The sequence below is a fragment of the Salmo salar genome, unplaced genomic scaffold (assembly GCF_905237065.1).
Source record: "Salmo salar unplaced genomic scaffold, Ssal_v3.1, whole genome shotgun sequence".
NCBI classification, from domain to species: domain Eukaryota; kingdom Metazoa; phylum Chordata; class Actinopteri; order Salmoniformes; family Salmonidae; genus Salmo; species Salmo salar.
Window position 1 is genome coordinate 70,876 of NW_025547875.1, and position 11,957 is coordinate 82,832.

General features: G+C 40.4%; 1 long non-coding RNA gene across 1 annotated transcript; it reads right to left on the reverse strand.

Moving 5' to 3' along the window:
• Positions 1–10,836: 10,836 nt before the first annotated feature.
• On the reverse strand, positions 10,837–11,691 carry LOC123732481 (uncharacterized). The gene is made up of 2 exons (XR_006763174.1): positions 11,426–11,691; positions 10,837–11,212 (listed from the first exon to the last, which is right to left on the reverse strand). It is a non-coding gene; the product is annotated as an uncharacterized lncRNA (long non-coding RNA).
• Between the last annotated feature and the right edge of the window lie 266 nt (positions 11,692–11,957).

Genomic DNA, 11,957 nt, shown 5'->3' on the forward strand with positions numbered 1-11,957 from the left:
GTTTTTCCCGGGCTCTGAGCGCCTATGGACGACGTAGGAATGTCACGTTAGAGCAGAGATCCTTAGTAAAAGATAGAGATGGCAAAGAAGTTCCAGAAATGGTCAGACAGGACACTTCCTGTAAAGGAATCTCTCAGGTTTTGACCTGCCATTTGAGTTCTGTTATACTCACAGACACCATTCAAACAGTTTTAGAAACTTTAGGGTGTTTTCTATCCATATATAATAAGTATATGCATATTCTAGTTACTGGGTAGGATTAGTAACCAGATTAAATCGGGTACGTTTTTTATCCAGCCGTGAAAATACTGCCCCCTAGCCATAAGAGGCTAAACAACATGTTGAAGGCAATAATGTGAAAGCATATACAGTGTTGAATTAAGAAGATAAGATATAATGTTCATTAGGGATATGCCTATCGGGTGAAATGGAGCAGATGGGAAACAAAGTGAAAATTACATGATTTGGGAACACCTCTCAGAACCTGGGGCCGAAAGGGAAAGACAGGGTGGAAGCATGAGGAAGCTTTTTAGTGCTTTTATTTTTGTGGATTCCAGCAGAAAAGTATCCTGGAGGCATAGAGTCAGGTGAAGAGACAGTGGGAATTGTCATGGTCTCAGATTTCAGTTTTCATGAATATATTTGTGCATGACATATCACATTGTCGATACTGTTGTGTTTTTGTTTTTCACTTTCTAAGTCTTAGGCTTAGGAACCAGAAGTAGAGGGGTCGCCAGCTTCAGCTGGAATGTTAGTTGGTGTATGACGAGTGATGGAAATAAGTGGATGTATGGTGTAATCATAAAACAGAGGCCATAAGTCTCTAAGTTTGAATGCCTCACAGAAAGAAGGCAGAAACCTGAACCAGGACCAGAGGTACCACGTCTGGTGATCCAAGAGACCAGGTCCGAGTGTTCCGGAAGAAAGGAATGAGCCAAGGAGGGAGGGTCCCTACAAGGTGGCTCGAACAACATTAACTGCTGTCCAGGTGAAAGGAAGCAACACGTGGTACCATCTAAATCACTGTACCAAAGTCCCGTCGGAAAGGAGGGGACAACCACCAGGCCATGAAGACGCAAAGGTTGCTGGTACACCAGGTGGGTGTCCAAAGGGAACGGGAGCAGAGGAAATCAAGGAGCCAGGCAGGAGACAGGCAGGAGACAGGCAGGAGCCAGGCAGGAGACAGGAAGGAGGAGCCAGGCAGGAGCCAGGCAGGAGCCAGGCAGGAGACAGGCAGGAGCCAGGCAGGAGCCAGGCAGGAGACAGGCAGGAGCCAGGCAGGAGACAGGCAGGAGACAGGCAGGAGCCAGGCAGGAGACAGGAAGGAGGAGCCAGGCAGGAGCCAGGCAGGAGCCAGGCAGGAGCCAGGCAGGAGACCTGCAGGAGACAGGCAGGAGACAGGCAGGAGCCAGGCAGGAGCCAGGCAGGAGACAGGCAGGAGCCAGGCAGGAGACAGGCAGGAGCCAGGCAGGAGACAGGCAGGAGCCGAAGAGGAGGTGGATCGAGGAGCAACTTCCAACAGCCAACAGACACTCTCTCCTGAATATCCAGAGAATCCAGGGATGGGGAGGAGTGACATGCCTGTTGCTCCTGATGACATACCTACTCTGGCAGATACACCTGATAGAGGTGGAAGGAGTAACAACGACAGGAGAATGGAAAGGAGACTTTCTTATCATCAACTTCTCTGTCCTCACGTGGTCTTTTTAACAGACAGTGAAATAGGACAGATGAAGAACGGTAGAATGGCTTTGACAGCAACAGCAACAAACCTAGAAGAAATTGTAAAAGAATCTCCCACTAGAGACTAGTACACCAACTAAGACAATAGAAAAACCAAAAGAAAGTGGATTGATGCAGAAAATCTGGACATCTGTTACCAACTGGGGTCGTTACAATGAAGAAGCTACCCCAGAATCAAACATTGATCAAACATTTTGAAAAGCAATAACAAATGGCTTGTATACATGGGCTCAGTACACAACAGCTAAACATAGGATGGACAATTGCATTTTGTGTAGCAAATCACCTTTGTCTGATCTTTTAATAGTACCTGAACCTGCATCAGTTAAGAATGTGCTAAATGGAAAAATGTTCAATGTATTCAGAGAAAATACTACATACCTTTGTGTACCATAGAATGCAGCTTGGCATTAGGTAGCACTAAAGGTAGAAGTGAATTAAACAAAAATATGTTGTGAGAACATGAATGTGCAACATATGACTTAAGAACTGAATTAAATGGTCCTCATAATGATAGGTTTACTATGGTAAAAAGTAGATATGAATGTTTCTACAGCTATGGAGATAATGGGATAGATGTGAGAAACACTACAGTTAATTGTTAAACTATTTGGGTGTTAGAAACTGCAGGAGTTAGTAAATTTGATGATAAAGGAATGATTATGGATCACAAAGGTACATGTGGTAATATAACTCAAGTAACACTATCTCTTGCAATATTAAAGAATCAGGACAGAAGTATAGCTGATAGTTTCGGGATGTGTGGGCAGAACAAACTCTTGAATGTTTTACCAGAAGGCTGGACTGTGCCTTGATTAGAGCAACACAACAGGTGTCTATCATTAAATCACAGCAGGATGAGTCTGTAAAGCATAGAGTAAGGGAAGCCTATGAATCAGATCCCAAGGTATATTTAGATGCGATTGGACAGGTGAGAGGAGTTCCTGATGAATACAAACCAAGAGATGAGGTTAAATCAGGTTTTGAATCCATATTTCTTTGGATAACACCTAATAATAACAACGTACTAGATGGAACTTTTCCTGTAGCTATGACCAAACTGAAGGGATTGTGACAAGAGGTTAAGGACAATGAACCCATGGTTGGGACTGGTTGGATTTAGCTTTAAGTAAATGGGGTTACTCCAGGAGGACGACATGATTGCAATGATCATGGTGTTCAAGGGTTTCCTGTTTTAGTAAAGCTCCTGATTATTATGTGATTGATTGAAAACTGGACTGATGCAATATGTATAACCTGTTAATCATTTACTATGGAGTGTATTGTCTATTTCCTTTCTACCTTTGACAAGGGATAAATTAAGTTAGAACTTCTGAATTTTGTATACTTAAACTTGTGGGTAAAATGGGGAAATTCCGGTTACAAGTGTCCATGGACCATGTCCTTAGTCCTTTAGCAGGTGTTTTCATTTGTGATTTCACTGTTGTTACAGAGGTGTCTGCAAGGAAGGATCTTGTTTAAGTGTCGTATTTAGAATGACTTTATAAGGGTTTTCTTATTTTCTTTATGTTTTAAATAACTGAGATAACCTCAGGGAAGGCTATGTATTACATGCTAATGCTTTTACATTGTATTTTCAGTTTGATTTTACTTTGTATTTGTACAGATTGGATCTTTTATTTCTTTCCATTGTGTATGGATTGGAGACGTTTGGTCCAGTATATGTCTATGCTTTATTTCACATTTCGTTCAATGTTCATTATTCTGTGTGTGTATTGTTATCATTTTGCCTCCATCCTTGTTGCTTGTATTTAGATATTATTTTGGTGTGGGACTAATTAGTCCCAGAGGAGGGATTTATGTGGGAGTTAAGCAGCTGTGCTGAAGGAGAAAGAACATAAATACTTTGGCTATAGGAGGAGAAGAAGACATCTGGTTCTGATAGAGCAACAGGCCACGGTGGGAGGTATAGCGACCTGACAACCAGACTTGAGTTATGCAGAAAGGGCCCCAAACACATCAACATAGTCAGACAAAGGGGCACAGAGAAAAGGATGAGCATGCAGTGCATGCATTATTTTTGTACCACATGAGGAGGCCCTGCTAGCATTATAACCTATACAGCTGTCAGATGTGGGTGTTAACAAGCATCAACTGATATGGAGAGATAATGGTAAAGAACGGTCAAGGGAAGCTATTTTCATATAGAGGGAGGGAACTCTATACGTTAAGCAGAGACAGAATCATATAAAGATGGGACTCTGTAATATGAGAATTTAGTATTTTTCATGGAGGGGCTCGGCCCTGTTATGTGAGTAATAGGGTCCTTCCATGGAAGGGCTCGGCTTTGCTACTCTGTATTAAAGTCTATATTGAATTCGCAAAGTTCTTGTAAGAGTATTATGTTCTTAAGACAATTTTCCACGACAGCTTTAGCATTTGAACCGTTTTGGCTATAAGCTATGATGACACAATTCCTGAAAGCTAAGACTCTCTGGATAGTGGATGTGCCTTCTGTTCTCCTCTATGGTGATCACAGGCCACATTAGAATGGAGTGTCACAATTAGCCCTGTCATAGTTCTTCTAAATTAGCCTTTCTAATCTTTTTCATCTTGTTCTTGTGACTGACTGATGTTGGGAGGTGTTAATTTGCCTCAGATCCTCCAAAAGTCCTACAGCTGCACTGTTGGGAGCATCTTGACTGGCTGCATCACCATCAGAGGGTAGTGCGTACGGCCCAGTTCATCATTGGGGCCGAGCTCCCTGCCATCCAAGACCTCTATACCAGGCGGTGTCAGAGGAAGGCCCTAAAAATTGTCGAAGACTCCAGCCACACTAGTCATAGACTGTTCTCTCTGCTACCGTCTGGCAAGCGGTACTGATGCAACAAGTCTGGAACCAACAGGACTCTGAACAGCTTCTACCGCCAAGCCATACTACTGCTAAATAGTTAGTTAAATAGCTACCTGGACTATCGGCATTGTTTAAGCCACACCCTTTGCTGACAGGTGTATAAAATCGAGCACACAACCATGCAATTTCCATAGACAAACATTGGCAGTAAAATGGCCTTACTGAAGAGCTCAATGACTTTTTTAACGTGGCACCGTCATGGGTTGCCACCTTTTCAACAAGTCAGTTTAATAATGCATGGAATACGTCATTTGACCAAACAGTGTGTGTACCTCAAAACCCCCTCTAACTGGCTGAAAAAGAGTGACAAATGCATTCAATAGGGCCCTGTCCGCACCACTTCTACCGAGAGACCTGAGTCCTGAGCCAGCAACCTGTATGCAGCGTCCAATCAGAGCTATCGACTGCTTTTCACTCATATCTTTTCTCTCAGGAGTGTGACAGGAGTCCACGTGGAGTGAGCATGGGGAGAGATCTGTTCCAAACTTCTCTTATGTTGCTGGTATAATGGTTGACGAATGGACAAGACATAATGTGTGGTAAAGGTGGTGGCGGCTCGGGTGAGACATTGAAATTGGGACATTATCATGGGTCATCCACTTTGAACTGTAAAGCTATCCGAAGAAGACAAGTGAAGAAGAATCCAGAAGATTGAGTGCCTGAAGGGGGGGGGGGGGGGGTTGATCAACTATGCCCAAAATTGATTTAGACGTGTCTAAAATTGTTTCTTTTTGGGTATCAGGTTGATTGTAGACTACATACAATTATAGTAATTTAGATTAAGAATGGCTTAGGATACTGATCTATAATTATAATTATGATAAGAAAGTTAATACTAGAATTATAGGATAATTATACTGAATGTACATTTTACCAATGTCAATGTGTGTTAAATTGAGCGTTTTGAGGGTTTTGAGTGATAGGACCAATTTAAGTCACTGAGCAATGTCATTCTACATTTTGGTTGAATAATTAATTGGGTTTTGATTATGATTTGGAAACTGAATGACTTTTAAAACTGAAGATTTGATTTGAGTTTAGTATGTTAATAACTATATGAGTCAAGCAATTCATGTATTATGGATTGATCGTTTTGATTGCTGTTGTGAACTAAAGAGGTTGACACTATTCTCAGAATGCCCTGGTGAATGGAGAGGGTGAACTCTGATCCGGAGAGTGAAACTGATCCTAATTCTATTTGATCTGTAGGCATTGCCTTGTTGTCACGTCCTGTCCCAAGTAAGATGTATTGACTTCTGGTTTAAGTAAAATGTATTCCGTTGGTTCCTAATGAACATGACCCAAGACAAGCATCAGGATTCCACTATTTATTTGTCCAAGAAGATATGCTAATGTCAGTTTCTGGGATGGAAATAGTTTTTTCCACCATGCTGATCCTTTGGAGCTAGATAACTAAAGCTTATTTTATTGAACTCCATTGTTGCATGCACTGCATAATGCATTAAATATGTGCTTTTCACTGTCTATGAAGATATAGCCTTGAATTGTATAAACTGTTTGCATCTTTTGATTTTCTTCATGGGTTCGTGCAGGTGATTGTGCATCATGACCTCCCCAGACAAATTGGTAGAATGCTTAGAATATGTGTTGGAGGTTGAAATTGGAGACTGTGCTACGTTTCTAGGGAGGTGGCTGAGCCAGTGCTATAGCAGCCGGTCACATGCAGGAATCCATGCAATGAGATATTGCTTTAACCTGTTGTGGTATAGGGGGCAGTATTTTCACGGCCGGATAAAAACGTACCCGATTTAATCTGGTTACTACTCCTGCCCAGAAACTAGAATATGCATATAATTAGTAGATTTGGATAGAAAACACTCTAAAGTTTCTTAAACTGTTTGAATGGTGTCTGTGAGTATAACAGAACTCATATGGCAGGCCAAAACCTGAGAAGATTCTATACAGGAAGTGCCCTGTCTGACAATTTGTTGTCCTTCTGTTGCATCTCTATCGAAAATACAGCATCTGTGTTGTAACGTGACATTTTCTAAGGCTTCCATTGGCTCTCTAAAGCCGCCAGAAAGTGGAATGGGGTGTCTGCTGTCTCTGGGCAAAGAACAGCAGCAGAATTTGTAAGTGGTCAGCCTGGGGACAGTGAGACTGAGATGCGCATTCACAAGACTACTCCATTTTTTTCTTTCAGCATTTGAATGAATACAACGTTGCCCGGTTGGAAAATTATCGCTATTTTACGAGAAAAATCGCATAAAAATTGATTTTAAACAGCGTTTGACATGCTTCTAAGTACGGTAATGGAATCTTTTGAATGTTTTTGTCATGAAATGCGCTCGCGCGTCACTCTTCGGATAGTGACCTGAACGCACGAACAAAACGGAGCTATTTGGATATAACTATGGATTATTTAGAACCAAAACAACATTTGTTGTTTAAGTAGAAGTCCTGGGAGTGCATTCTGACGAAGAACAGCAAAGGTAATCCAATTTTTCTAATAGTAATTCTGAGTTTAGGTTGTCCCAAACTTGGTGGGTGTCAAATTAGCTAGCCGTGATGGCCGAGCTATGTACTCAGAATATTGCGAAATATGCTTTCACCGAAAAGCTATTTTAAAATCGGACATAACGATTGCATAAAGGAGTTCTGTATCTATCATTCTTAAAATAATTGTTATGTATTTTGTAAACGTTTATCATGAGTAATTTAGTAAATTCACCAGAAGTTTTCGGTGGGTATGCTAGTTCTGAACATCACATGCTAATGTAAAAAGCTGGTTTTTGATATAAATATAAACTTGATTCAACAAAACATGCATGTATTGTATAACATAATGTCCTAGGAGTGTCATCTGATGAAGATCATCAAAGGTTAGTGCTGCATTTAGCTGTGTTTTGGGTATTTGTGATGCATGCTAGTTGCTTGGAAATGGCTGTGTGGGTTTTTATGTCTATGTACTCTCCTAACATAATCTAATGTTTTGCTTTCGCTGTAAAGCCTTTTGGAAATCGGACAACGTGGTTCGATTCAGGAGAAGTGTATCTATAAAATGGTGTAAAATAGTCCTATGTTTGAGAACTTTGAATTATGACATTTGGTGGTTTTAAATTTGGCGCTCTGATTTGTCACTGGCTGTTGAATAGTGTGGGACGATTTCGTCCCACCTCCCCAGAGAGGTTAACCTGTTGGGTCTAGAGGGCAGCATTTGCACGTCTGGATAAAAAAAATGTACCCGATTTAATCTGGTTACTAATCCTACCCAGTAACTAGAATATGCATATACTTATTATATATGGATAGAAAACACTCTAAAGTTTCCAAAACTGTTTGAATGGTGTCTGTGAGTATAACAGAACTCATTTGGCAGGCAAAACCCTGAGACATTTTCTGACAGGAAGTGGATACCTGATGTGTTGTATTGACTTTAAACCTATCCCATTGAAAAACACAGGGGTTTAGGAATATTTTGGCACTTCCTATTGCTTCCACTAGATGTCACCAGCCTTTACAAAGTGTTTTGAGTCTTCTGGAGGGAGATCTGACCGAACAAGAGCCATGGAACGATGATGTCCCATTAGACACCTGGCGCGCGAGTTCATGTTGGGTACCCTCGTTCCAATACGTTATAAAAGAGTATGCATTCATCCACCTTGAATATTATTCATGTTCTGGTTAAAAAAGGCCCTAATGATTTATGCTATACAACGTTTGACATGTTTGAACGAACGGAAATATATTTTTTTCCCCTCGTTCATGACGAGAAGTCCGGCTGGCTTACATCATGTGCTAACGAGACGGAGATTTTTGGACATAAATGATGAGCTTTTTTGAACAAAACTACATTCGTTATGGACCTGTGATACCTGGAAGTGACATCTGATGAAGAGAATCAAAGGTAATGGATTATTTACATAGTATTTTCGATTTTAGATCTCCCCAACATGACGTCTAGTCTGTATCGTAGCAGCGTATTTTTCTGGGCGCAGTGCTCAGATTATTGCAAAGTGTGATTTCCCAGTAAGGTTATTTTTAAATCTGGCAAGTTGATTGAGTTCAAGAGATGTAAATCTATAATTCTTTAAATGACAATATAATATTTTACCAATGTTTTCTAATTTTAATTATTTAATTTGTGACGCTGACTTGACTGCCGGTTATTGGAGGGAAACGATTTCCTCAACATCAATGCCATAGTAAAACGCTGTTTTTGGATATAAATATGAACTTGATAGAACTAAAAATGCATGCATTGTCTAACATAATGTCCTAGGAGTGTCATCTGATGGAGATTGTAAAAGGTTAGTGCATCATTTTAGCTGGTTTTATGGTTTTGGTGACCCTGTCTTTGACTTGACAAAACATTACACACAACTCTTGTAAATGTACTGTCCTAACATACTCTAAATTTATGCTTTCGCCGTAAAACCTTTTTGAAATCGTAAAACGTGGTTAGATTAAGGAGATGTTTATCTTTCAAATGGTGTAAAATAGTTGTATTTTTGAAAAATTTGAATTTTGACATTTATTTGGATTCAAATTTGCCGCTCTTGAAATGCACCTGCTGTTGATGGAGTGCACCACGGGTGGCACGCTAGCGTCCCACCTAGCCCCAAGAGGTTAATGCTTCTTGGTTAATGAAGAATGTATGCATTTTGTACATGTGAATTAATGTTTTTAAATCTTGTCATTTTCTTTTAAGTTGAGAGGACTCTCAAAATTTGGGGAATGTGAATTATTAGTAACCTTGTGACCCATTCCAGACATCTGTTGTTTGTCATGAACATCCAGGAGGATGGAATTTGCTATAAAATGATGTGGCTCAAATCCGCTCATTGAGTTCTCAGTGATCACCTCCAGGGGTGATTACTGACCAGCTGGTTGAGTTCTCAGTGATCACCTCCAGGGGTGATTACCGACCAGCTGGTTGAGTTCTCAGTGATCACCTCCAGGGGTGATTACCGACCAGCTGGTTGAGTTCTCAGTGATCACCTCCAGGAGTGACTACCGACAGGCTCCATTAATGCAGTAATTAAATAATAAAGTTTGATTGTTTTGAAGAAATCTAAAAGTCTCTCCTTTTGATTACAATAATTCCACTACACTTCTCTACCTTGATCTTGTATCTCCCTGGTCCTGGACCATTCTCACTGTCTTCTCTACCTTGATCCTGGATCTCCCTGGTCCTGGACCATTCTCACTGTCTTCTCTACCTTGATCCTGGATCTCCCTGGTCCTGGACCATTCTCACTGTCTTCTCTACCTTGATCCTGTATCTCCCTGGTCCTGGACCATTCTCACTGTCTTCTCTACCTTGATCCTGGATCTCCCTGGTCCTGGACCATTCTCACTGCCTCCATTCTCAGTTGTTGTTCAAAAATAAACAAATATTTAGGTGAATATTAGCTACATCTTGAAATGACAGATATATTCATTGAGATAGAATTGGCTAAACATAAGACAGATTTATGTTATTTCTATCAGTGAGAGGATTTCTGGAAATGACAGATAGGTAGCCAGTTTGTTACATTCAATCACATCCGTTTAGAAAACAGCTCATGGTAAGTTGTCAGTGACTGCATGCATATTGTGTACCCTAATTGTTTTTCTAATAATATATTAACCGATGGGCACACACTGGTTAATTCAACATAGTTTCCACGTCATTTCAATGAAATTACCCTGAACCAATGTTGAATAGATGTTGAATTAACATATATGTGCCCAGTGGGTGTGGTTCTTGTGACATTTTGACATCAATATATTAGTATAGGAAATCAATGTTTCAGATTTCAGTGACTAATCTGTGATCGGTACATATATTTTTGGACTTTTAAATTGATAATACCAATTGATTCTTGAAGAATATAACTTATAAATGCCTAATGAGCTGTCGTAACTCATCAGAACCCAGAATATAAGATTGTTTTATTCCATTGTTTGTAAACAACATAATTGTTAACAAACACTGTATAGCCTCAAAACATGATTTAAAACTATAATGTCCTTGCATCCATGGCCCTGTCTATGAATTTGAGAGTGGTTACATTTCTCCAGCCCCATCCTTCAGGTTTTTCACAAAACAATGGCGGGGTAGACACTTTGTTGTTGTTTGAATTGCAGATTGCCCCTTTTAAAAGTAACAGTTATGTAATGAATGTGTTCTTTATTAAATACTATGTGTACTTTTTACCTAGTCACACATTGATGCGCTTGACAATATGAAATAAAACAAGAAAGATAATGACTTCATGCTTCTTCATCAGTTTAATACGTTTGCATAATGTCTATGATAGTGTAGAGAGAAAGGACATACAGTTCATGAAAGTAGCCTATATGATAATTAGACAGCCCCTATTGGTTTCCCCTTTAGATAAAAGTATTTAATATTCCATGCAGTTAATGTAAATAAGAACATTTCAAAAGACTTAATTCTTCAAGGCCTAATCTACGTGGTTCTTCTTGTCACACTCAGAGTCATGGCAGCCGCACTTATCAATGTAAATGTAGTTCTGCATGATCTTCTTCCCGTCAGGGCAGAGCATCTCCACCTTCCTCTCACTGGTAGACATCTCCTGACAGCAGGAGCAGGAGTGCGTCAAGGTGTTTTTCTCTGCAGAGTACCTAGCAAACAGGACACAACAAACATCACTGTTAGAAACAGTACCACATTAATTCTACCATAGGTCAACTCCCATTGATTTCTCACCCTTCAATCCAATTCCCCAAGTACAAATTTCTGCAAGACCCAAATGCATGTTGCGTTTGTTTCTATGTGCTTTTTTGGCGTGTGTGTGTGTGTGTGTGTGTGTGTGTTCTTATTTAGTTTGTACTCACATAGAAGATGTTCCACAGGATCCCCCGCAGGCTGAGATTTCCACCGGCACAGTAGACCTGCAGTTATTCACCTCTAGGTAGGTGATGGTGTTCTTCACATCACAGTGACTACGTAAAGTGCCTGTTTAGGTAGACAGAGTTAAGGAGGACATTTTAAAGTGGTGAGTTTCCCCCTTACTATGTAAAGTGCACAGACTTTGAGCATCTTGAAAAAGTATATCACATCATATCTGTATTCAGTTTCATCCACAGAAACTCAACATTGATTTATTAAGCATGTTCAAAGTGCTTGCACGAGGCTAAAATGTCACTCCATAACTCTGTGCAACCTAAGTGAAGCACTTTACGTAGTCACTGTGATGTGGGCATCACCTACGTGAGCAACTGCACCTGGCTGCCATTGAAGCTCCAGCCTGCGAAAGTCTGTGGAACATCTTCTATGTGATACAAAAAATAAATGAAATTGCACACACACACACACAGCAGGCACACATGAAAACTGGCGGCATTTGAGTCTTGCAGAAGTGATTAA